Source organism: Tachypleus tridentatus, chromosome 9, assembly GCF_004210375.1.
Source record: "Tachypleus tridentatus isolate NWPU-2018 chromosome 9, ASM421037v1, whole genome shotgun sequence".
NCBI lineage: Eukaryota > Metazoa > Arthropoda > Merostomata > Xiphosura > Limulidae > Tachypleus > Tachypleus tridentatus.
The window spans coordinates 129,609,132-129,636,062 of record NC_134833.1 but is presented as its reverse complement, the minus strand read 5'-3'; the positions used below and the strand labels follow the sequence as shown (position 1 = coordinate 129,636,062).

Below are 26,931 nucleotides of genomic sequence, written 5' to 3'. Positions count from 1 at the left end.
TTCCTCACTGACGTCATCGTCTTTAGTTAGCCAGTCAGGTGTCTTGGAAAGTCAACAATAGAAAGTACCGGCAACTATCGTATAATAATTAACAAAAATATATTAGAAACTTTCGTAATATCCTTGTTCTTAATTGATTTAATTGACGTTGAAGGATGTAGATAATTAGTTTGATGACACATTTCAGTGCTGATCTTTATTTTCCTCTAATAAAAATATTAGTCTTGAATAACACTGGAAACCTCCTTAACTTAATGAATATTAAAAACAATAATTATACAGTTAAATTACACATGCCATGAAAATTTAGAATTATTAGTCCAAATGACAAATCAAATAAAAAAGCACAAAAAATTTCAAAAGTGAATTAAGACTAATATGGGGTGTTAAATATCTAAGATTTTGCTAAAGTAGTAAAGCTGGGATTGTGAATACTATTTTATCTATAGTTATAACTTCGGAGATAGTACTTCCCTAAATCTAGGTTTACGAATACATTAGAAATGCATAAATTAATATTTTTTTTTGTAGTGACAGTCTATATAAAAAGTAAAACAAAAACAAGAAAACTAGGAGAAATCTTGTACGTAAAACCCATTTAAAAATAGGCTATTATTCAGTATTTGTATAGAAGGTTTAACATATTTCTATCCATGGTAGTTTTTCTAAAAATTGATTAAAAAATTTTGAAGTTACAAGAACTACTAGTAAAATAACCTTTCACTCGAACGTCACTGATTTCAAATCAATTTTGTTGTTAGTGTTAATGGTTATGGGTTTGGTGGGTTCTCGATTCGCAATATGAAAGCCGTGAGTTCGAAACCCCGTGGTCGAACATACTTGTACTGTACTGTTACCGATTCTGTTAGCCATCCAAGTATAAAAATTCTTGATTTACTAAAACGCCGGTCGACCCCAAACCAATTGAGACTAAGGTCGTAACGGAAGTACAAACTGAAAAACGAAACAAGTGGTTTACAGTTAGAGCCTTCTATTTGTGATGTTTGAACAAAATGCTTAGCTTACGAAACTTACACACATGCATATAAAATGGAAACTCAATTAACACTAGTGCTTGTCACGGTGAGCACGGAGAACACTGTTTTCTTACGCCACCCTAGTAACAGCGCTACAGTTAGGTTTTGATCACACTAACTGGCCATCTAATTACTGTCTTTTTTCTTCTGTAGTGTAAACTACGTACTGTATCAAATTTAATTTGAACCATGGTTTCATTTTCAGAGAAGAAACCGGAGTTTTCAGTGGCGCTAACACTTTAGATCTTACATTTGCTCTGCTGAACGGATCTCCTTTGTTTGTGATATACGTTCTACCATACAGTCTACGTAAATATTAACGGTATCTCACCGACCGGACATCCCTCTTCAACAAATGCGGAAGGAAACTTGTTAAAATCCCGGATTTTGGTTTGTAAACCGACGAAGTTTTCAGACTAAAATAATTCCAAATGAAACATTGAGTTTACAAGTGAGTCATGTATTACAAGAAATATGAGTTACACGACCCAGGATCACGTTTATGGCATAATACAGTACATAAAGTGTAGAAATAATCTTTGAATTTTCAAGAAAAGTGAGAAATAACATTCTTTTATTTGTTTTCGATAGGGAGAAATCTCTCAAAACGTTTAGCTGGAACAGTGATTGGTTTTCCTTATACAATATATATTACTTTTACAACCATACAGCGACTTCTATCTTTACCTGAGTAAGAAAGCACTTTATGTTAATATAGTAATAATAAGCTGACAAACAACTATTTATAAACATAATACAGTGATTTATTTTGGAGGGAACATACTACATGTTTCGACACAACATTGGTCTTTTTTTTTTGTTACAGACAATACTCATTATATGTAATTGGAGAGTTCTTTTAAGGAAAACTGGGCGAGTTGTATAATTTAGTTTCTATTATTGCAATTGTTACATTATCTCATTGTTACTTTATTATTCATTTGAAATAACACTAGGCGGAACAAACAGCAAATGGCTCATAAAAGGTTCTGTGATCAAAAAGAATATTCAAATTTATTGGTATATTAATTTATCAAGGGAAATTTTGAAATATAAATGCGTCTTTTATTTTCAAAAAATAGAAATAAACAGTATAATTCAAATAAAGATTCCCCATTTGAAAATTATTATTTCGATTCCAAAACGTTTTCGTCTCTGTACGCATGCGTAAAATTACAAAATACATCAGTGTATCTTCGTATTCTGGGCCCGGCATGGCCAAGTGTGTTAAGGCGTTCGACTCGTAATCCGAGGGTCGCGGGTTCGAATCCTGGTCGCACCAAACATGCTCGCCCTCCCAGCCGTGGGGACGTTATAATGTTACGGTCAATCCCACTATTCGTTGATAAAAGAATAGCCCAATAGTTGGCAGTGGGTGGTGATGACTAGTTATTTTCCCTCTAGTCTTACACTACTAAATTAGGGACGGCTAGCGCAGATAGCCCTCGAGTAGCTTTGCTTGAAATTCAAAAACAAAAAAACAAAACTCTTCGTATTCCAAACATTTCTTGAAACATTAAAACATTTGCATCCGAAAGAAAACACTGCAATGCTATAGTTCTGGTGTAGTTTTCAATTATAAATATGAAATGTTGACATTGGGTGAAATTCAGAAACAAACACTTACTTTTGTACGAGTTCTACAGAACTCAATTTTTACGTCTACTTTGAAAATTTTCTCTAATTAACAGTGGATTAATTCTGACACATGAATAGTACGTATTCCTTGAGTTATATTTTATTTTTAAATACAATTCAGATGATTTAATAAAATTTTCAGTTCTCAAAGCTTCTGTTCAAAAATTTCTTATCATGCTGAAATGCCACGGAATATGCTTCGGAGTTTTCATCTCTGGGCGCATTATAAAGGTGATAGATAGTCAAACATGTTGCTTGTATAAGAGTAGCCGTTTAGGTGGCGAGTGCTTCCAATTGGTTGATTTCTCTCTGGTCTAAAGTTCAAATTAGGAACGGCTACACCTGAACTTTAGGAACCTTAGATCTGGTAGTTTTACCATGGTGATTTTCAAGTTGAAAATATTATTAAAAAATAATAATATCAAACACAATAAAACAAATATCCAACACTGTAAAAACTTGACTGTAAAAATTCTCGAATAATTCACAAGTAAAGAGAAAGCCAAGTGAAGCTTTCAATAAAACTCTCTTGCTGCCAAAAGTTTGGAAGAGTCATTAGCTTTCCAAATAAGTACACATTTATATCTTCAGGTAGGAAAAAGATTAGTAGATATTAGAGTAAATTTGTTCATTAAGCGAATTCTAGCAGATTTAGTTTTTAGCGATAAAATTATTAGAACACTATCACTATGTTCCTCCAGCTCTTTTTTTTTTTTAAGTCTAGTTTTACGTAGATCTATTTTTATGAAAGAATCTATTATTAAGGTAAAGTCAATAAGAGTGCTATATGGGTTAGAATGTAGCCATTGTTCCCCACCCCTCTTCAGTGGCTCCACGTAAGTCTGTCGGCTTATAAAGCTAATATAGTGGGTTTAAACACTCATAGTGGACATAGTACAGACAACTCTTTGTGGCACTTTGAGCTTAACAACAATCAAACAAAAGTCATTGTTTAATTTTTTGGACTGTTCCTCCATTTACTCTTTCGTTCTAGTTAACATTTCACTTTATAAGCATGTATATATTAACGGTTAATGCTAAACATTCTTGAAGTTACATTGTATCAAATATTGAAGGGCAAGGTATTTAAAAGGTTCTGGAACAAATATTCTAAGACTCGACTGTCAGAGCTGTTCAAATATTAAAAATCATAGAGACGTGGGGCAACTCCTTTTATTGTATCCCGGTATGCAGTGGTTATAGACATGGTTTCAGGCAACTTTAAATTCTGGACAAAGTCCTAGAAATCACTCCATGCATATGATTATTATTTTTGCACAACATGGAATTTATAAATCGTCATTTCGTTTCCTTTGGACCCAATATAATCTTCAGGCACTGTTTACGTAACTTTTTTGTTTGTTTTTATTTTATATGAAGTTAAACACAAAGCTACACAATGGGCTATTTGTGCTCTGCCCACCATAGGTATCGAAACCCGGCTTCTATCATTGTAAGTCTACAGGCATACCGATATATCACTACATGGAAGGAGAGCTTTACACAATTTGACATTTACCTATTGTTATTTTGCTGCCTTTTGACCCAAAATGGTCACAGAGCACCATTTGTAACTATTATCAATGTTCAGACACTGAGGAGCAGACGTCATCAGTCTGGCTTGAAGTAAAAAAACACACAAAACAACATTTCTGTCTCTGCAATTAGCTACACAGCTTATTTAGAAATGACCAGAGCTGGCAACAATGTCACTGGGTATCAGTTCTCTTTACTGATGAACCACTGTTTCATTAATATTAGTATGGCTGCTTCAGTGACTGTTCTGTTAGCTTATCGGGAAATACCGGTATTAACGTAAGTATAAATTGTATTTGGTTTCAAAACGGCAGATTTATTAGTAGATGATATGTTAAGGTGGTATTTGACCAGTGCAGTCGTGAGCAATTTCACAGATCCAGACTCTTTGTCCGGAAGTAGGATTATTTCAGGTATCATAATAACAAGATTGCGAATCACACTGAAGAAAAATCCACAGACGTCAGAGATTGCCCTTTGAAAGTAATAGTTGTTCTAAATTCCATATGGAGCTCCTTGGACACAATGTATAAATGTCTGGGTCCATACCACGACGTCAACAAGATTTGGGCAAGATGACTCAGTTACAGTCTAGCTTTGACTGCTTTGAGTTTAAACGGATTCGTGTTCCACGGTTTGTAATTAGCTAATACAGATATTTTCAGTAAAACTCGTTCAATAGATAAACTAATTAGCTGACTGAAGTTTAAAAAAAAAAATTTCAAATCCTTTTTGGAGAAGTTTCTTAAATGTTCTAAGCTGGAAAGTAAGTTTGAAGGTAAATAAAACTATTTTCAGAGTAGGTTTTGAGCTAATCAGTAGAAATCTGTCCTCTTTTTGTATTTAAGTAGCGTGTTACCAATCATTAATTTTTGTTTTAAATATTCGAGGATTCGCTTCCCTGTATAACGCAATTAACAAAATACTTTATACATATTTTTTAATAAGTTCAGGATTTACTTGGTTGTTTATCAGGTGTAATGTAACCTTATACTCTGGCGAAATAAGTTTCATCACACAGATCAAATTAGCAATAAGCAAAAGGAAAAAAACATGTTTCAATTTTATTAGTTATTTACCTACTACAGATGTAATTTTAAACTTAAAACACGAACAAGGGGCAAGCTGTATCCTGTTTCACCTACAAATTCTTAGTATCTTTCAATCATTTTCCATTCTACATCTTAAAGAATACACATACGTATAACTTCTTTGTTGTTAAAAGAAAAAGTTCAGTCTCGGTTGTGGTGTTTATTCTTTAATATTTTATATTTTGTTTCAGATTTCATCTGGTGCTTAAAACTGACAAGCTGATGTCTGAGAAACTAAAACTGTAACACCCTATATATTTGCTCCCTTGTTTGCTTTTAAGCACAAAAATACACGGTAGGCCATCTGTGAAATGAGCTAACTTAGGCATAGCTTTATATATATATATATTTACTTTGGTGCAGGTAAAGGACTTAGCGCAGATAGCCCTCGTGCAGCTTTCCGCGAAATTCAAAAGCAAACAAACAAAGAGTAAAGGAATTTTAATAATAAACTAATTAATGAATGGTATATCACATTGAAGAATTGTTGTTGACCGACTTGAGTAAGAAAAAGCCTGAGAGCTAGATTAGCGAAAGATTAAAAACGGTCAAAACGTACAATGGAATGTCTGTGTTAGATATATGTAAGATTACCTTTATTTGAAAGTAATAAGGAATAGATATACCAGTCAGTGAGGGAGTTGACAGTCTGTTGTCTTGATTTCAAATCTGGAACAGTAGGCCTTTGTATGTAATGCTATTATGTAACAGTGGCTTAAATTTACAGAATAATAGGACTACCTAAAGTAATTATAATTTTCTCCTTCTTTGACTCCTTAGAAATGATTAAACATTTCTGTTAGAAAGGAACTTTACCTCTAGACGAAACAAAGTTTAGATCATACGATCAAAATACTCCAAAATTTTCAGTTCCAACAAAACATAATGTAAAAATACGTTTATAAACGTATGTAACGTGCTACTTTATTATATCAGGCACTGTGATTTAAACATAAGCCTATTATTCCAAGTTCTGGAAACAGGAGTGCACTTGACAAATACAATATGCCACACAAACAACGTTTCGTCGTTGTTTGTAACTGCACACAGTGAGACGCGTTAAATGAGAACAAAGCCTCAAAATACCACACGGATGTTTGTTAATTTTTTGTTTCGTTTTTTATGAATTTCATAAAATCCCTTTCTTTTCAGACGCTTCATTATTTTTAGTGAGCACTTTTCTCATTATTTTGCCCTCAAAGCCACAACTCCAACAAAGTTCAATTTTTTTTTAAAACACGTGTAGCTGGATACAATAACACTAACTAGAGGCGTGCAGTTGCGAAAACCAGTGTTCCAGATCAACGAGTTTTGCGCACCAGCAATGCCAATGTCTTCAAAGCTTTATTGAATAGCGCGTGGAGCTTATTTGTGTCTGTAAGCCAGAAAATTCTAATTATATTTTTAGTTAATTTTTTTTCAGCAAAACACTAAAATAATTAAAATTTCAAAAACTGGGTATTTTCCTGATTTGATCTCTTTTTATATTTTGTTTTCATGTTTTTATTGATTCCTGACTAAAAAGAGCATTTGACATATTCGGTAAACCATTAAACTAAGTAGACATAACACATGATGAAAAGAAAAGCCTCCAAAGCTGGATGTGTTGTCTTAAGAGCTAAACAGAACGCAATACGTCTCAAACTGATATAAAAAACAACTCATATCATAGATATAATAAATAATCTTATCTTTAACTGCCAATTATAGTTTTTTTTTTTTTAAATATGAACGAATAAAGTAAATTGGGTTGAATATTTTAGCTTTCTGTCTTTTGTTCCGAAGTGAATTATGCTATATGAAACATATTAAACATTCTTTTATATGAGACACGAGTGTTTGTGAGATCGGTCTTGACCTAATGGCTAGTGTACCATGCTGTGAATCGAAGGTCCAAGATTCGAATCGCGATAAGTGGCCGAAAACGCTCCGCCCTGCTATGGTAAGGAATAAAGATAAGCGTGTAGAAGACAAGTGTTGATATTTGGATGCCCTGTCTCTAGCCATCAATTGTAGGCTAAGTTAACCACGCCTGATAAAACTAACGAACCTAAATCATTTTTACATCTGTTGCGTGTGTGTTTTCTTATAGCACAGCCACCTCGACCTATCTGCTGTGCCCACAGAGGAGAATCGAACCCCTGATTTTAGAGTTGTAAATCCGGAGACATATCGCTGTACTAGCGGGGGCTACATGTATTGCATAACATGCTGTTCAAGTTACAAGTATCAACTGCAAGCGGACATTGAAAATGCAAACAAATCATACATTTTCTCTAGATGATCCCGCTAGTACAGCAGTATGTCTCCGGATTTAAAACGCTAAGATCAGGGGTTCGATTCTCCTCGGTGGGCTGAGAAGATATCCCGATGTGGCTTTGCTATAAGAAAAACACACACACTTTTCTCTAGATATACATATATATATATATTGTAAACGCCCCCCACTAATACAGCGGTATGTCTTCGGATTTACAACGCTCAAATCAGGAGTTCGATTCCCCTCTGTGGGCTTAGCAGATAGCACGATGTGACTTTGCTATAAGATAACACAAACACATATATTGTAAACCTCATTTTACAGCACAAAACAGCGTGGATACTTCTTGTGGTTTACAGTAAGCTATCTGGTTCATCTTCTGTTCTATTTTAATTCAAACTAACCTTGTAATTAATCTTTTTTTTTAATTCTAGCTTGATGTAACGAAATTCTCTTGTTTGTGTTCTATTTCATTGTGATGAAAGACTCTCAAGTTTATTTCTTATTCTAATGCTGTAGGAGTGTTCCCACTCGTTCTTTTCTGTTCTAATATAATGAAGAACAATTATCTGGTGCAATTTTATTCTAATACAACAAAGAACAAATATGTTGACTTTTTTTTTCCGTTTTATTTCAGTGTATTTTAATTCCACTAACTCGTTGTATGTTTTAACACACACAGGGTAAGCCCACTGTTTATTGTTTGTTCTAGTATAGCTTGTTTTCAAACCCCAGTAGTTCATTTTCTGATTGATGTTCTTGCACTGTAGCCTCAAAAATTCATTGTGTTTTCTAAAGGGGTATTGAGCAAACTCGCTGGTTTGTCTTCTGTTCTAATAAAGTGAACAGTACACTCGCTATATATTTTTTATGTTCTGTCGTGCTACACAGCACTTCTGCTGTTTATATTTAATTCTAATGCGGTGTATATTGAACATGCTTATTCGTTTCCTGTTCTGATACGGATCACATTATATCCGTTGTTTAGTTTCTTGTTTGATTTGAATGTAATACACATAGCGAGCTCAATGTTTCGTTTGTCAATCTGTTATGACGTTGCTTGTTTTTATCTTTGCTGTTGTTATTACCGTACGAATGATTTCTAAGTATTGATACAAAGTAGAACGAGTTCGTCATTTATAAGGAAGAACGGATGTTTGCTTGAGAAAGTATACGTTAGAAAATTATACTTACTATTGTATACAGAAAGTCTTTTAAAATTCATAATTTTGTTTTTACGTCTATTTCTGGGGTTAGACATATATCAAACTGTCAAAACGTTAGGTTAAGTATCATGAATTGTTTTATATTTCTGTGAATATACTGAATAATCAAACTTTTTTAAGCCAACAAATGAACAGCAGGTTTAATTTCATGTGGGCATAATTCCTGGCAAACAAAATTATTAAAATGTCGTAGATTAAATGCACCTACTTTATATGCTTGTCCTATTCTTCATATCAATGCTAACGTTTCTCCCGTGCAAACAAAGTACTACACCAAACAATATACTACAGCACCACAAAATTGTTCGTTTTAGAGCTAATCCATAATAACATTTTCTGTGTCTGAACAAAATAATTTGCTATTAACTGGTTCGTTGCTTTAAAGGCCTGACATGCCCAGGTGGTTAAGACACTCGACTCGTAATCTCAGTGTCGCGGGTTTGAATTCTTGTCCCACCAAACATCCTCGCTCTTTCAGCCGTGAGGGCGTTATAATGTTTCGGTCAATCTCACTATTCGTTGGTAATAGAATAGCCCAAGAGTTGGCGGTGGATGATGATGACTAGTTGCTTTCCCTCTTGTCTTGCACTGCAAAATGATTAGGGACGGCTAGCGCAGATAGCCCCCGTGTAACTTTGCGCGAAATTCAAAACAAACCAAATCGTTGCTTTAAAAGAAGAAAATAGTTTTGTAATTTAGAACAACCCTACTATGTTCATGTCACTGATGATCCAAATATTCACACTTTCACTGCTTGTTCATTAGCACACTGATGACCTGTTTTGAGTCTACGCATGTTCACAATTTCACTACTTTTATTTTTAACATAATGTTTCCCTGTTTCTGATTCCACGCATATTGACGTTTTTACTGCTTGTTTTTAGCGCATTGATGATCAGTCCCTTATTCTACGTATGTTAACACTTTTAGCTGCTTGGCTGTTAGTATACTGATGGCATTTTTCTAGTATTACACATGCTTATTTTTTGCCTTTATTTTCAAGAAACAGTGTTAATGCTTAATTCAAATGCGCTCCATAGTTATTTATATGGTTGTGCGCATAACACAGAGTTTATTAACAGACAGGAATAATGACTTTTAGTGTACAAACCGCAGTTTTACTGAAAAGGTAATGGTTTGGTTTGTTTGTTTTGAGATATCTGCGCTAGCTGTCCTTAATTTAGCAGCGTAAGACAAGAGGGAAGGCAGCTAGTCATCACAACCCACCGCCAATTCTTAGGCTACTCTTTTACCAAGGAATAGTTGGATTGACCGTAACATTATAACGTCCTCACTGCTGAAAGGGCGAGCATGTTTGGTGCGACGGGGATTCGAACCCGCGACCCTCGGATTGCGAGTCGAGAGCCTTAATCACCTGGCCATGCCTGGCGAAAAGTAACGAACAAGTAACTTTTTATTTTACTACCCGTATTTTAACTGTAAAGATAATACAGAGATAACTGCTTTTCTTTTACGATCTATATTGCTACTTTAAAGATATCGAAGGAACATTTTTTTTTCTTTCATGACCAATATTTTTCAGTAAGGATAATGGAGAGATGATGAATATTCATTTGTAACCCTAATTTTATTGTAAGCATTTTTTGGGGTTTAACGTCATCTATGGGATTAAATATCAATCGCTTAATTAGGTGAGTTTTTATGGGGTAAAAAGAAATAAATTTATTTTTCATTAATATGTTTCATTAAAATGAAATATTTGCGATATATATATATATATACAATCCACAATGAATCAAGACTTGTTTATTCTTCAGAAAAAAAAATTATTTCCCTAAAACTGGTCAGAAAGGTCTAACTATAATATAAATATCACTCATCTTGTACGTTTAACGGACGGCTGTGATAAAACATTTTTCTAATGCTCTTTGCAGCTTCCTTCCCAACATGGTGTCAGGTTGCAGCAAGGTCGAATTGAAAAAAATTGCCTTCATATGTTTCCATGGAGATATGATATGACGGCTGTTGTGACGGCGTTTCCTTCATAAAAATGTTTTGAAATTATTATTGCGAGATACAAACGACGTGGATAGCAGACATGACATGCTGAGCGAGGTTTTCTAAAGAAATGTCACAACGTTTCACATAAAGCCACAGTGAGAAAAAAACAAGAGGGGATTGCTCTAGCAATGTTCAATCTCTAATAATCGTTGGCTTTCATGACAACCTAAAGAAGTTATTTCACCACTTACTAATTAAAAGTGTCAGTCCCTAAATAACAATTTATAAGATTCTTGAAACACGTGTATTAATGTTGACAGAAATGTATTTCTAACCGAGGTAAAGCAAATTAAATAAACCTATAAACATATCTTAAACCTCATTTGTAGTTCACCGCTGGTACAGCTGTAAGTCTACGGATTTATAACGCTAAAATCAGAGGTTTGTTTCCTCTCGGTGGACTCAGTAGATAGTCCGATGTGGCTTTGCTCTAAGAAAACACGTACACCTCTTTCATAAGTGAAAATTTAAATTCAATGGTTTTATTTTTGTTTTTCAAACTTTTTATAACAAAAATAATATATTGCTTCTTTAGAGAGAACTTGTTGGATCAGAATATTTGAACCAGTTTTAAATATCCGTGAAACTGCTTAACTAAGAACTTACATCTTCCATAATGTACCGCCCTAAAGTTGAGTTGTAGCCTCAAAATTATTCTTCATTTCATGTTTACTAACTGTGCTGGGTATGGCCTAATGGCTAACGTGCCAGACTGTGAAACTACCGCAAAATCTCTTTCGTCACACTGTTGCATGAATGTGTTATGAAAGTGACGGTCAAATCAATTATTCAATTAGAGTGATCAAAGTGTTATCAATGGACGCTATTGGCTAGATACCTTCCTTTTCGACTATAAGTTCGAAATTAAGAACGGCTGGCGCAGATAGCCTTTGTGTAGCTTTGCTCTAATATATGAACCAGATATCCCAACAATAACATACAAAGCAAAAGCTTTTTTTCTTTGTCTGGGGAAAACAGATAAAACTTGTTAAAATTAGACACGGTGAAAAAATACAGTCATAGAAAAAGTCTCCAATTATTCACTTCCACATCCAGGTTTATTATCGGCAGGCAAAACAAAACAACAACAAAAGAAAAAGATACCCAACAAGAGGCATTAATAAGTCCTAGAAAAAAAAAAAAAAACACGAATAAAAGATACCAGTGAACAATTTACCAACTATATACTGGATGTTGACAAAATAAATGGGTTGTATTAATACCAATAGTTGTAAGTACAGTGACCTTTACGATCATGAGAAAGGTTACAGGTGTCAGTTTTTGCTCTCCTTTTGGACAACTTTACAGTTGCGTTATTTGTCTCGATGACACTGTCAAAGCAAAGCAAGCATGTTGACAGTTCAAGGCAAAAGCTTGTGTCTTTATACACAGAGGGCGTCTCAGAGGTCATCCGCACACTCGGGCAGGTGCAGTGAAATTCCTCTTTACACGTGACGGTTGAACAAATCGGTAAGTGGACCATGAAAACCATTAGTTAATAAAGAACGACGCGTTGAATAGCAGGAATGTCAGAGAACAGAAAGTTACTCTTTACTTGTCAAAAAAATACCATCACCAGTGAAGTTGGGAAGCACTTTTAGGTATCAATGTTGTTTGACTGTGGTGGTTTCAGTTTTGGAAAATAAATAAATTAGAATCGCCACATGTCGTTTGTGTTTATTTTTCCCTCGAAGTATAAGCAATAATAATATTGTTTCTTAATATTTTGCGATTTTATAAAGGAAATTAAGCATGCGCGGGACAGTGTACTACTGAAACACTTTGTGGTTATCGTCAAATAATGTGAAATAATAAAATTACTTTTTGAAAACCGTCAAAAGTGCAAAATATAGTTAAAAGTGTTTCGTTTATATGTGGTTTAGTTTGTTTTGAATTTCGCGCAAAGCTATACGAGAGCTATATGCGTTAGCCGTTCCTAATTTAGCAGTGTAAGACTAAAGGGAAGGAGCTAGTCATCACCATCCACCGCCAACTCTTGGGCTGCTCTTTTACCTATATAGTAGGATTGACCGTCACATTATAACGCCCCCACGGCTGAAATGGCGAGCATGTTTGGTGCGACCGGGATTCGAACCCGCGATCCTCAGATTACGAGTCGAACGCCTTAACCCACCTGGCCATACCGGGCCGATAAATATTGTCATGAAACTGAACATGTCAATTGCTTACTGCGATTTTTTATTATCCCCCCACTAAGAAAGTATTATTTTCACAAATTTTGTTTTTTGAGATATATGTAAAGTTACCCCCTCAATGGCACAACAGTATGTCTATGGACTTACAACGCTAGAAACAGGGTTTCAATCCCGTGGTGGACAGAGCACAGATAGCCCATTGTGTAGCTTTGTAATAAACTTGAAACAAACAAATCCTTTATAATTCATCATTCACTTTCTATCTCTTTCTTTTTTTCACTATTTCTGTGAGAAAAAGTTATTTTGTGCTTATTTTTTGTTAAGTGTTCTCTTGAAGTGCATGAGGTTTAACAGTACGGAGTCAATGTGAGAAGTGTCATGGCTAACCAATAAATCATTAGATTAGAGTTCTGGCTACTTTGTCCTTAGAGCAAAAAGCTTCACATCTATATAGAAACACACTAAACTTCCTAAAACATTATTTAATCAAAAACTTACAGTTCAGATTTTTTTTCCCCGCTGGGTCACTGGTAAGCTTCCTGATTTACTATCTTAAAATCCGGGGTTCGATTTCTCGCATGAACAGAGTGCAGGTAGCCCATTGTGTAGCTTTGTGCTACGAAAGCAAAACAAAAAGACACCTCTATACCTCGAGATACACTTATCAACAACCTTTATTGCAAAGGAAACTGAAACTATTTTAGGTCTGAATTACGAATTAATATAGCCAGGTGGTTAAGGCGTTCGACTCGTAACCTGCGGGTTCGAATCTCCGTCACACCAAGCATACTCGCTTTTTCAGCCGTGGAGGCGTTATAATGGTACGATCAATCCCACTATTTGTTGGTTAAAAAATTAGCTCAAGAGTTGTTGATGGTTGGTGATGACTAGCTGCCTTCCCTCTAGTCTTACACTGCTAAATTAGGGACGTCTAACTGTCCTACTAACAATTCCTTGGTGAATGACAACGATGTACGTAAGGGATTTGGTTCACCTGGCGAAGTTCATTCTACTAAAAATGAACTGTTCAACGAGCAAGAAAAGGGTCAGCAGACCTCTTCACTATATATTTAAATATGCACTCCCGAAGAATGGATTGAAGAAATTTCTAAATGCATATATATATATATTTTAATGGTGTGCTTATAAGAAAGTGAAGACCTCTAGATGTGCCAACTTTAAAGGACATAAAGACATTCAATTAACTTCTAAATTAAAATTAAAGTTTCAGGCTATTTGAAATCGTAACACATAACATAATAAATCGGAGACTCGTACGAGGTAAATTATAATACGTAATACACTGAAAACTCCGGGCAAAATAACACAGTGTACTGGTCTAAAAAGACATTATATCATTCTCTTCAATGTCAAATTCATTTTGTCTCTTTTTATCCTGTTTTGTTTACATTGCTGATAAGGGATAAAGCAATAACACTTCGATACTTTATAAATGCGTCATTTAGAAGTGTTTAAAATAAAAACTATTTTCAGATAATCTCTAGAGATTTGGAAGATAATAACAATGATATAATTTTTTAAAGTTTCAAATAACACTTCAGGGAGTAAAATGGATATAAGTTAAATGATATTAAAAAAAAATTCAGGGAGTAAAATGGATATAAGTTAAATGATATTAAAATATTCAGGGAGTAAAATGGATATAAGTTAAATGATATTAAAAAAATTCAGGGAGTAAAATGGATATAAGTTAAATGATATTTAAAAAAATTCAGGGAGTAAAATGGATATAAGTTAAATGATATTAAAAAAATTCAGGGAGTAAAATGGATATAAGTTAAATGATATTAAAAAAAAATTCAGGGAGTAAAATAAATATAAGTTAAATGATATTAAAAAATTCATGGAGTAAAATGGATATAAGTTAAATGATATTAAAAAAAATTCAGGGTGTAAAATGGATATAAGTTAAATGATATTAAAAAAAATTCAGGAAGTAAAATGGATATAAGTTAAATGATATTAAAAAAAATTCAGGGAGTAAAATGGATATAAGTTAAATGATATTAAAAAAAATTCAGGGAGTAAAATGGATATAAGTTAAATGATATTAAAAAAAAATTAACCTGAACTCTGGAATTATCACAATCCTTCTTTAACGTAATATCCGTGGATTTTCAGACACTAAATGTGTACGACAATGATATATTTGTTAGCAATTAGAGACACTGGAATAAGCAACAACAATGCATTAAACAACTCGTAAAGGCCCCTACAGATGAGTAACAACGTTATAAACCTATAACTTAAGAGCACTGGCGACAAGAAAACAATAATATCACCATAACATCTGAGGAAACAAAATATATAAGAAAAAATATATAAAATCATAACATCCAGAACAATACGACCTGAGCAGTAATGCTACTTAATTATAGTCTTTAGGGACTCTGGGGTAGGTAATAAAGTTGAAGAATGATATGGCTTATAGATACTGATGCTAAGTAACAATTATATAATCACTGCGCTTAGATATACCAAAGTTAAACAATAATGCTATAATAATTAGACTTAGAAATACTAGAAGTAAACAATAATGCTATAATCATTAGACTTACAATTACTAGAAGTAAACAATAATGCTATAATCATTAGACTTACAAATACTAGAAATAAACAATAATGCTATAATCATTAGACTTACAAATACTGAAAGTAAACAATAATGCTATAATCATTAGACTTACAAATACTAGAAGTACAAATAATCATTAGACTTACAAAACTAGAAGTAAACAATAATGCTATAATCATTAGACTTACAAATACTAGAAGTAAACAATAATGCTATAATCATTAGACTTAGAACTACTAGAAGTAAACAATAATGCTATAATCATTAGACTTAGAAATACTAGAAGTAAACAATAATGCTATAACCGTTAGACTTAGAAATACTAGAAGTAAACAATAATGCTATAATCATTAGACTTAGAAATACTAGAAGTAAACAATAATGCTATAATCATTAGACTTACAAATACTAGAAGTAAACAATAATGCTATAATCATTAGACTTACAAATACTAGAAGTAAACAATAATGCTATAATCATTAGACTTAGAACTACTAGAAGTAAACAATAATGCTATAATCATTAGACTTAGAACTACTAGAAGTAAACAATAATGCTATAATCATTAGACTTAGAAATACTAGAAGTAAACAATAATGCTATAATCATTAGACTTACAAATACTAGAAGTAAACAATAATGCTATAATCATTAGACTTAGAAATACTAGAAGTAAACAATAATGCTATAATCATTAGACTTACAAATACTTAAGAAATACTAGAAGTAAACAATAATGCTATAATCATTAGACTTACAAATACTAGAAGTAAACAATAATGCTATAATCATTAGACTTAGAACTACTAGAAGTAAACAATAATGCTATAATCATTAGACTTAGAAATACCAGAAGTAAACAATAATGCTATAACCATTAGACTTAGAAATACTAGAAGTAAACAATAATGGTTAGCCATAATATCCGGAGATACAGCATCTATGGGCCCAGATGCTAAGCAACAGTGTCATAAATCGGTACTTACAAACATTGTAATGATTGTTCAAGCTCTTTACTGTTCTCTTCTCCCTAAGTTCTTGCAGGTTTCTGTGAAAGGACGGTAGTGACCATGGAATTTTCATTTCGATTCAAGTAAGGTTATAACCATTGTTCATTGTTACAATTAATTCAGTAACTCAACTAAGAAGAACAAATTACACTAGTCTTCGAAGAGCATATCTTTGTTTCGTTTCATATCCACTCAAAAATACATCAGTATTATAAAATGCCACAAACTATTTCTGCATGTATGTACATAATGAATTTTGTATCGCTTAAATAACTAATAAAAATGTTGAGAAAATAAAAATTTTCATTAACCAAGTCCCTCTGGAGAATCATTTGTAAGCTGGTTGATTTCTTGTTAGTGACAAAGCTTCTTAATGGGCTATCTGTGCTGTGCCCACCACGCATAGTGAAACCCAATGTTTAGCGTTATAAGCTGAGGGACATTTTGTTGAGCCGCTAGGAGTTCGCGGTACACCTGCGGGGTTATATCAGTAAAATACAAGATTCGATTACTCGAGGTGGATGAAGTCCATTGAATAGTTATGTGTGCTAAAATAAAGAAATACATTTGCTTTTATTTCAATTGCATTTTATAAAACATCATCACGTGCGGTCTCGATTTTCTATCTACTGTAGACCCGGCATGGCCACGTGGGTTAAGGCGTTCGATTTGTAATCTGAGAGTCGCGGGTTCGAATCCCCGTCGCACCAAACATGCTCGCCCTTTCAGTCATGGGGGCGTTATAATGTAACGGCCAATCCCACTATTCGTTGGTAAAAGAATAGCCCAAGAGTTTGCGGTCGGTGGTGATGACTGGCTGCCTTGCTCGAAATTCCAAACCAAACTACCAACTGTAAGTAACACACCCTTAACGTAATTTGAGACGATTGCAAGTACTCTTCGTATAAATACTGGTCAAATTCCGTTGTTCGAAATTATTTTTCAGCTTAACAAAAACAAAACTTTTTTTTTGTTATCGATTGAAATTACACCCTCGTAAAGCGTTAGAGATATGTAAAACAATGGGCGATAGGACAACGAATAAAATTACAGGAAAAACAACAACAAAACAGTCACTACCAAAAACGAAATGACTCTGGTTTCCCGTTACAAATACAACCGGATCTGATCTTTCCCCACTTCCTTCACTTTAGACAAACACAGTTTTGATACGACGAAGCTCCTATTTTACAATTTCCATTTTTAACCTACTTTGTTTTCATTGCTCCACAGCTGTTGTAGGTCGCATCCGGTTTTAGGTTACCATGACCATGCTTTTTCCCGCTACTGGTTGACCGGAACTCCCTAACACGAAAACATAAAGAATTTATTTCGTTCACAGAGGTTTACGAACTTTGTGTTAATGTTGGCGGACAAGCATGTAAATTGTATGAACATTGTGTTTCTTTCATTTATTTAAGTAAGCAGGACACAAAGAGTTTTTTTTTTTTTTTTAGTAATAACCTGTTAATTCTATTTAGACTCAAGAAGTACCGATCAAGTACCACCCAGGTACTCAGCTCGTAATCTGAGGGTCGCGAGTTCGAATCCCCGACACACCAAACATGCTCGCCCTTTCAGCCGTGGGGGCGTTATAATGTGACGGTCAATCTCACTAATCGTTGGTAAAAGAATAGCCCAAGTTGGTGGTGGGTGGTAATGACTAGCTGCCTTCTTTCTAGTCTTACACTGCTAAATTAGGGACGGCTAGCGCAGATAGTCCTCGTGTAGTTTTACGCGAAAATCAAAACAGACCAAACCAAACGACCCAGTTAGTTTTTGAAACATATTTTTTTCTTAACTATTTATGCACCAAATTGTTTGTGAGTCCATGATTTTGTTGTGTTATAACAGGAACACTTACATCATATGTAGTGAACAGAAATACTGTCAATATTGCAAATACCCCAATAATTACTGATAGGTTTCCCAATATATCTCTCATAGAATATGAATTATTTCATTCGTCTGTTTTGGTTATATCTTTACGAGTGTTGTAACAAGCAAAAACTTATAACTTACCCAATACTTGACCCATCCAGTAGAGAACGCTATTGACTTTTCAAAAAGCTGTACGTCTCTGACTAGTTACTCTGAGAATGTACAAGGCGTTTTAGCCATAGACTAAATCTGAATTCGTACCGTACATATACATACATATAATAGTGTCCAATAAGAATAATTCAAGAACAAACTAAATTTGGATTTTTTTTAAAGCTATTAATATTTTTGTTATTCCAATAACCATTATCTGACTCTCGCACAAAACATGAATACTTTCTTAGGTGATAGGATATCCCCCTCAGGTCAGGAAAGCCTGAAGCCGGAAGCCTAAAAGCAAGCCATATGGCTGTGTAGGACATGAGCCAGGAATCACTTTGCCGTTCCGTTTTACTTTGTTATTATTTTATGTTATTTCTATTCTACCAAAGTGAATCTTCACACATTAAGTTCATGTTATTCCGCCTTTATATTAGTACTGTTATCTCCCTTTGTTCTCGCAGTATTCTTCCACTTCATTTAAAACAAATATTTCTATCCACCGTTCCTTACCTCATCTTCATTCGTTCTCTTCCTTCCGTTCTAATTTCCAATTGAAGGTAAGACGTCGGATACATCTGTAAGTTTAATGTTCCTCTATGTATGGCCAAGTGGTTATGGCATTCAATTCGTAATATGAAGGCCGCGGGTTCGAATCTATAGACTTCCCATGCCATCTACCCCCAAACATTTTCAATTGTTCCATGGAAGGAAAAAGCACCCCAGATCATGATGAAACCTCATCCACTGTGTCGTGTATAAAATGTCTCCGGTGGGATATCCTTATCGTGCCAGTAACGTTGAAAACCATCTGGACCATTCAGGTTAATTTTTTTCTCATCAGAGAACAAAACCTTCGTCCACTTTTCATGTCTCATGTTTGATGCTTCTCAGCAAAGTTTAACCGTGCTGTTTCGTAGTGTGGAAGGAGGAGTGGCCTTTGTAGACGTTTACGGTTTTTAAAGCCTTTCTCTTGTAAATGCCATCTTATTGTTCTTGAGCTGCATTCTGCGTCCGTAAGGGTAATAATCTGGTTCGACGATCGGCTGGTGTCTTGCTGGACAACCCGTCGAATCCTCCTGCTCGACGCCGGTGAAATTTTCTTGAGCCGACCACTTGAAATTCTCATTCCGTATCCCTCAGGGTATTCTTAGAAATTTACAACAGCAGTTTTACTGCGCCCAATCTCATCAGCGATAGCACGTTGAGAGAGACCTTGCTTTTGCAGCTCGACAATTCTGCCACGTTCAAACTCTGTCAACGTTTTAGCCTTTGTCATGTTTTTACCCAATGTAACACAGGAGATGTCAGTGGGAGATGTTAACAACGCTAATGCTTGAACACAAATGCCTAAATTTCGTTACATGTTTACTTATTCATGCTTCGTTTCAGTATGGTCTTAAACTTTTGACCAGTTCTCATTTAGGCCAATTTCATAGTGTTCACATTTTATCTATTAAATGCTAAAAAAGTTTTTTATTTTTATTTTACCTTTTCTTATTTTCATCTTTCGAAGGTTTACTCAAACAAGTGGTTGAGTCTAACAACGCAAAATGCATATTTTTTCTTTATGTTCATTAGCCTTAAGATTTTGGCTAGCAGTGTATATTACTATGGAAAGTTCCAGAAAATTCTAAAAGGTTCTTGAAAATTCTTGTAAGTTCGAGAAAATTCTCTATCAGCTACTCAGCACCGAATCTACCTGGAATGTTCTGGAAAATGCGTAAATTTGAAATTTCATTACCTTGGTCACAAAAGCAAAGTTTGAAGAGAAAAATTGGTCTTTTCCATTCACTTTAGGCATAAGCAATTGGGAAATAACACTTTATAGCCAGAAACAAGAAAAAATAAAAATTTTGTTACATAGTGTTATCATTTATTTGTTTGAAATTAAGCACAATCCTACATAATGGGCCCACCAGGAGTATCAGAACTGGTTTTTGGAGGTGTTAGGTCGTAGACGTGCCACTGTGCCAGTGGGGAGCTAGATGGATGAAAATAAACAACAACTACAACACATTACGGAGAAGAAACTTGACAGAATTCTCCGAAAATATCGCTTTAAGTCAAAACCAGTATGGCATGTGTTTAATAAAGAACACTACCACTCTATTCCAGAACCAGTATGGCATGTGTTTAATAAAGAAACTACCACTCTATTCCAGAACCAGTATGGCACGTGCTTAATAAAGAAAACTACCACTCTATTCCAGAACCAGTATGGCACGTGCTTAATAAAGAAAACTACCACTGTATTCCAGAACCAGTATGGCATGTGCTTAATAAAGAAAACTACCACTCTATTCCAGAACCAGTATGGCATGTGTTTAATAAAGAAAACTACCACTCTATTCCAGAACCATTATGGCACGTGTTTAATAAAGAAAACTACCACTCTATTCCAGAACCAGTATGGCACGTGCTTAATAAAGAAAACTACCACTGTATTCCAGAACCAGTATGGCACGTGCTTAATAAAGAAAACTACCACTGTATTCCAGAACCGGTATGGGATGTGTTTAATAAAGAAAACTACCACTCTATTCCAGAACCAGTATGACATGTGCTTAATAAAGAAAACTACCACTCTATTCCAGAACCAGTATGACATGTGTTTAATAAAGAACACTACCACTCTATTCCAGAACCAGTATGGCATGTGCTTAATAAAGAACACTGCCACTCTATTCCAGAACCAGTATGGCACGTGTTTAATAAAGAACACTACCACTCTATTCCAGAACCAGTATGACATGTGTTTAATAAAGAAAACTACCACTCTATTCCAGAACCAGTATGGCACGTGTTTAATAAAGAACACTACCACTCTATTCCAGAACCAGTATGACATGTGCTTAATAAAGAACACTACCACTCTATTCCAGAACCAGTATGGCATGTGCTTAATAAAGAACACTGCCACTCTATTCCAGAACCAGTATGGCACGTGTTTAATAAAGAAAACTACCACTCTATTCCAGAACCAGTATGACATGTGTTTAATAAAGAAAACTACCACTCTATTCCAGAACCAGTATGGCACGTGTTTAATAAAGAACACTACCACTCTATTCCAGAACCAGTATGGCACGTGTTTAATAAAGAAAACTACCACTCTATTCCAGAACCAGTATGGCACGTGCTTAATAAAGAAAACTACCACTGTATTCCAGAACCAGTATGGCACGTGCTTAATAAAGAAAACTACCACTGTATTCCAGAACCGGTATGGGATGTGTTTAATAAAGAAAACTACCACTCTATTCCAGAACCAGTATGACATGTGCTTAATAAAGAAAACTACCACTCTATTCCAGAACCAGTATGGCATGTGTTTAATAAAGAAAACTACCACTCTATTCCAGAACCAGTATGACATGTGCTTAATAAAGAACACTACCACTCTATTCCAGAACCAGTATGGCATGTGTTTAATAAAGAAAACTACCACTCTATTCCAGAACCAGTATGGCATGTGTTTAATAAAGAACACTACCACTCTATTCCAGAACCAGTATGACATGTGTTTAATAAAGAAAACTACCACTCTATTCCAGAACCAGTATGGCACGTGTTTAATAAAGAAAACTATCGCTTTACGTCGGAACCAGTATGACATGAATTTTGTTAAGAAATGTCTGTGGCTCAGCTTAATGAGCAAACATGTATTCGAAAAGTATCAGAAGTTGCGTACTTTCAGTTAAAGGATTCTGGAGTTATTTTGCTGCCTTAACTTCATGGTTTAACAAGAGCTTGAGAGGTCACTAATCTAATTATCACATTGGGTCAAAGTCCCTCTTGTAATGTAACTATTTAACTTCATTAATACTTTTGTCTAAAAATAAAGTATTTATTGTTTTAAAGTATAGGTGATCCTCAAATCATAATTTTATTTTAAAAGGAACAATTGAGGAACTATAATGTGTCATTTAGATGCCTCTGACTTAGTAGCGCAGTTCAGTTGATGGCCAAAGAAATGCAGATTTCTGCATTTTTTTTATAATATCCATAAATTACCTTTATTGGTATTTTATGAACTTAGCCAATTGTACGTTTAAAGTAAAACCAATGGTAACTCCATTATTGTTTGATATATTAAAAAAAAAGTAATAATCGGAACATTTCTCAAAACGACCGACAGGTGACACTGTGTGGTAAAGTACAGAATGAAATGCGTTTATCAGCAGAAAGAAAAAAAATGTGCAAATAAACGTTTAACGATCAGAAATTTTCGATTTTTTTTTCAGAAGAGGACGTTTCTGTTTATGTGCCAAAAGTTTTAATTAAACTACAAGCTGATATTTTGTTTGGTAAAAGTACTTAATATCTCAGAATTACTTTTATTTAAATTGTACATCGTAGCTACTACTATTAAATACCAAACTTCGTCGCAAACTTAACAAGTATGTTTTCCACAGTTTGGGTTATTTGAATTACAGCGGAAAGTATCCTTGAATTAATTTCATGTTGTTTTTCTAACTTCGCTCGGACTAAATCAAACCTGTAGTGGATCAGTTTCTCAATATCTCACGCTGCTCAGGAAATCGAATGTATGCAAAGCCGCAGTTGCGCATTATTTCCTGTGAAAACTAATCGACCCAGCCCACTGTGCTCCTGTGAATAATCTTAAGCAAACTACAAGGAAGTCGTGTTGGGTGGACAGACAACAAGGCCGGGCTCACCGTGTCTTTTAGTCGTGCATTAAATGTTGATAAATTACTAGAAGATTTTGGACAAAAGTCAACCAACGTCTTATTCTCTTATTATTACTTTTTGCCTGTAATTTCGGACTACATAAAATATTTTGTAGGATATAGAAAAATGTAGGCTTCTAAAACCATAATGACTTTTGAAATATTCATTGTTCTAACTAGTTGATACACTTTTTTGAATTACGAACTGTATTCGTCAGCTTATAAGACAATGATGATGGACCAGAAAGGCCTTGTATTAACACATAACCTTCAATTTATTCAAGTAACTGTCAAACGTATAAGCCATTTATCTACTGGGTTACAGTTAACTTTTTGATCAGTTGTTCTTTGCAGTTGTCCTCAGATGGAATACCTCATTTTCTGCAAAAACCAAAAATATTCGCGTATTGCTTCTTATTTTCCAAAAAGAAAGCATTTAAACCGATTTATTCTACTCGTGAATTTGATTTCAGATTAACATTAGTCAGAAAGATACGTGTGCAAACAGCTGAAATGCAGGCTTATCTTCATATCGTTAAAATTATGTGGTTCATCAACCTCATCGAGTGGCTTCAATCCCTGATGCATAATTAGCTAGAACACTTGCACACGTTGCTGATTCCTAGGATCTGGGATCAGTGATCAGGAACTTGCTTTAAAGTTTATTGATAATCAATAAAGTTCCAGCGCAGTAAGCGTAACAAGTTAACATTAATAAATATATATATATTGGTTTTAGTGTAAAGGTAATTCTAATCGTCAATGATTAATCAATTAACCATATCTTCCTTATCGTTGTCTCTTTTAACATTTGGTTTAACTGTAGGTTGACGAACTTTGTACACTATAGGTTAACGACTGTATAAATAAAATTAAAAGAAATATTGATAGCACCTTCTTTTTTTTTTCTCGAAAACTATGGTAACAAAGTTCTTTTTATACTGATAAATCATTAATTTATAATCAGTTGTTGCTTTTGAAACTTAAGAAATTATATTACGTATCTCTGAGTAGATAAAGTACGAATCTGAAGCGTTTGTCATACGGATAGTTTTCATGGCCGTATTTATGATCGTGATCTTATAGATTAGTGTTCTCGGTGACACGAAATCTCAGAAGGTTGAAAAAACAAAACTAAAGCCGTTCTAAAGAGGAGCTTTCTGAAGTTCTCTCTTTCTCAAAGAATCGTCAATCTCATAAGATTTACATAGTATGTTTCAGTGAAATAACCCTTTAAAATATCACTTCAAACAAAATATAAAGTATTCATAATACAGGTTTTCAGATCTTGAAAGAACAAATAAATAATACCGTAAAATATCATTTAGACAACATGATGTCAAAAAAGAAAAAAAACCACAAAAACTGCATTACTTGGAACGTTTATTCGAAGGTGATATTATATCATGTTTTATTTGGTGCTTTTCTTGCGGTTATTTTTGGAAGATCTGACAAAATTTAAGACACTTTCAAAGCCATTAAGTTGTGATAAAATACACATATAGGATAGGCAGTGGTATAGATCGTTTATTGAACTACATATCTAACTTTCTTATAAATATATTGTAATTGTTCGAAACTCGAGTACCGTATAACCTGTTTTATACGAACATAATTACTCTTTAGAAACACATAACTAGCTAGGCTGATTACTTAGACGAAGGGAGATAATGTGTGACAAAGTCTGATAACTAAAGGCAGACGTTAAGAGGGTCAAAGTACTCTATTGCATATTTATGTTAGAAGACAGATGGATGATAATTACACACCGTCTCATATCCACGAATAAATTACGACTAAAGTTCTTCACCAATACATGAAACTTGTTAAAGAAAATCATGTTTCATTATCTCCAAGAGCCCGCAAACCCAAGCGGCGTGTTGTACACGAAATAATTAGAAACGGGAAAGAACTTTGAACTTCATAAAATATTTTATTTTATACTCGTTACGTCAGTATGTCAGGGTTTCGTGCAATAAAACCTTTAAAACCGACTTCTCATGACGTTTCTGTCAGAGAACTGGGGTATCAATATACTTACACTTTATTCGTTGTAAAAACCTTAATCAGGGAACTAATGCAACAACACTTTTACAACAATCCAGTCTTAACATTGTTGTTAGAGATTTCATGTTGCTAGAGATATTATAACAATCTTCTTCTCTCGGTGTTTTCATCAGACGTCTCACGTTACAACTGTATAGCAACCTCATGCTTAGCAGCAAACAATTTGTTTGTTTTTGAATTTCGCACAAAGCTAATCGAGGACTATCTGTGCTAACCGTTCCTAATTTAGCAGTGTAAGACTAGAGGGAAGGCAGCTAATCATCACCACCCACCGCCAACGCTTGGGCTACTCTTTTACCAACGAATAGTGGGATTGACCGTCACATTATAACGCCCCCACGGCTGAAAGGGCGAGCATGTTTGGCGCGACCGGGATGCGAACCCGCGACCCTCAGATTACGAGACGCACGCCTTAACACGCTTGGCCATGCCAGGCCTAGCAACAAACAATGAAAATAAAATATCTTCTGCTTGATTAACATCGTTTCTTTGAAATAATTAGTATTATTTATAATTATTTTGCGAATTTAATCAACTTTATCTGTATATGTATACAGCTAGTAGCTAACTGTATATGGTTAAACAAGCACAGCTAATAGCTAACTGTATAAGGTTAAACAAGCGCAGCTAATAGCTAACTGTATATGGTTAAAGAAGCGCAGCTAATAGCTAACTGTATATGGTTAAAGTAGCACAGCTGATAGCTAACTGTATATGGTTAAACAAACACAGCTGATAGCTAAGTGTATATGGTTAAACAAGCAGAGCGAGATGATTTGACTGCTATTCTAACTTTTTTAACCCCACAACAACAGTAAAGTATATACAAGTTGGAAGTTGCTTTTGTTGTTGTTCCTTTTCTCCTGATGTCTCCTGCTTTATAACTACTTTCATTAATCGAATAAGACAGCTTTTAAAGAGTAACTAACTAAGATAGTTAACGTTTCCATTTAATCTACATTTCAAATAAATGTTGTATGATAACAGTTTAAAACATCAACTCACTCACCTTCTGTTTAAACGAGAAAAAGAGGTATTAAGCTTCCTGTTTAAAGAATAACAAAACGTTTCTTTCTTCAGAACTCACCGCGCAACGTTAGGATCTTTATCTATCCCCCTCTCTCCACCCCTAAAAAAAAAAAAGTTTAAATGGAAAGAAACGACACTGAGTTAAAACAATTACTTTTGTTTTATCCATAATGTCGCTAATCGAAATCGATGAGAGATAATATCTTGGATTGTTGCTTTTTAGCTGCACGATCATAGACCGTGACTATGAATGTGCTACCAAATTGAGGTGTGTTGATCAAACTACTAAGTACTGTGTCGCTGTTTATATTCATAAGAACGTTATCAGCGAAGATTACGAATGAAGCCTTACACTGTAAGAACAGTTTACTTGTTGAATCACAAATAAATGGCGCTTCAAAACATTCTGGCTTTAAACTAACGTTGAAAATTTTGAATTGTAAATGCAGTTATCGTAACAGGTTATTGTTCTTATTGTGCACTGTACGTAGAAAAGCACCATTAAAGAACATTGACAGCTAAAGAGCAT

At 34.4% G+C, this 26,931-nt stretch overlaps 1 long non-coding RNA gene across 2 annotated transcripts in view; it reads right to left on the bottom strand.

The window, feature by feature from the left end:
- Nucleotides 1-26,649, bottom strand: part of LOC143226368 (uncharacterized) — a 34,085-nt gene extending 7,436 nt beyond the window's left edge. Inside the window, exons 1-3 of one of the 2 annotated variants that reach the window (XR_013014570.1) lie at nt 26,383-26,649; nt 17,785-17,877; nt 10,541-10,789 (exon numbers count right to left, since the gene is read on the bottom strand). This is a non-coding gene — a long non-coding RNA (uncharacterized LOC143226368). Of the gene's footprint in view, nt 1-10,540; nt 10,790-17,784; nt 17,878-26,382 lie in introns of those variants that run through there. The other variant, XR_013014571.1, reaches the window with a different exon arrangement.
- Nucleotides 26,650-26,931: the final 282 nt, after the last annotated feature.